Source organism: Propithecus coquereli, unplaced genomic scaffold, assembly GCF_000956105.1.
Source record: "Propithecus coquereli isolate 6110/MARCELLA unplaced genomic scaffold, Pcoq_1.0 Scaffold271, whole genome shotgun sequence".
Taxonomy (NCBI): Eukaryota; Metazoa; Chordata; class Mammalia; order Primates; family Indriidae; genus Propithecus; species Propithecus coquereli.
This window is the reverse complement of record NW_012148297.1, coordinates 1,545,176-1,546,461: the sequence shown is the minus strand read 5'-3', so window position 1 is coordinate 1,546,461 and position 1,286 is coordinate 1,545,176. Positions and strand designations below refer to the sequence as shown.

At 33.0% G+C, this 1,286-nt stretch overlaps 1 protein-coding gene across 1 annotated transcript in view; it reads left to right on the top strand.

Annotated features, from left to right (window-relative positions):
• LRFN5 (leucine rich repeat and fibronectin type III domain containing 5) overlaps positions 1 to 1,286 on the top strand; it is a 325,519-nt gene that overhangs the window by 152,475 nt on the left and 171,758 nt on the right. The window contains exon 2 of the mRNA XM_012647837.1: positions 762 to 936. The gene's annotated coding sequence lies outside the window, so the exon portion shown is untranslated. The remainder of the gene's footprint in view (positions 1 to 761; positions 937 to 1,286) is intronic.

Here is a 1,286-nt window from a genome sequence, read left to right as displayed (position 1 = left end):
TTAAAAAATTCAATGTATTTCTGTATTTAAAATGTCAGTAGTTGAATTTCAATTGGTACTATTATATAGATCTTAGGGGAAAGAAAGTTAAACATTATATTTCAGAGTCAAGTCAATTATTACTTGGATTGACATTAGAGCCCTCAGTAAGAGGCAGAAATCAGCAATCTTCTGACATTAAGTTAAAATACAAGTGGAATGTTTGTGTATTTTCTCCATAGACATATATGTTGCAATAGATATTCTCTATTGAATAAAATACATCATAACATAAGGCAAAACAGCATAATATAAGATGATTCGCTCTATAAGGGTTGGGCTTTTTCAAGATCATTCACTATTATATCCCTAGTGTCATGTGCCTACTACACAGTAGATGATGATTAAATATGTGTTGCCTTTGCACTGTTTTAACATTAAAGTTGAATTAATTGAAATATTATGAAAATTGAACTATGTAGCTTATTATGGTTATTATGGTTTAAATCTTATGGTTTATTATGATTTAAATCTTCAGTTTGAGATAAGTAAACTCCTTCCAAAAATGAAATACAGAATGCTAACATATTTATTGGAATCACAGCATATTGTACATTCCACTGGAAAACTTTACTAGGCAAATCTATTTAAATTATATTTAGTAACAGTCCTGATATAGTTTGAGATTGGTAACCCAGATAACAAAAATCATATTTCTCAAGGACATTTCATAAGCATTTTTTGATACACATTTTTTGTGTGTGTGCTTGCCTCCTTTGAAGAGTTCCTGTAACCGTTCAGCCAGGTGTTGAGAAGATATGTAGTAGCTGAGCACCTTCCTCTTGACACCATCTTCAGAATCAGCTTTGGAGATGCTTTCACCCTGTCCATCTTCTGCAGCAGCCAGGCAGAGTGCCGACTCCTTCACAGCAGTGAGGAACTCTTCAGGCTCCAGAAGTAAGTTAATTGCTTTCAGTTTGATTATTACCAGTGAGTTTAAAAACACTTAGGGGAGGCTAACTAGAAATCGTGCAAGCTAATATACAAATTAAACCCAATAGTATTCATCACTATTTCCTTTCTGTTTTGAGTCATATTATTCCGGAGACATAAAGTCTACCACTTTTTGTGTTGATAACCTATGTGGAATTTTCTGATTTTTTTTTCAGGATTGTGTATCTCATGCATTATCATAATTTACATTTGCGGCCTTATGGCCTGCACAGGGAAGAGATTAAAATAACAAAGTTCGTAACTGAGTGAACAAATTCAGAATGATCAGATATTTTATCAAAGTAGCTTGGCTT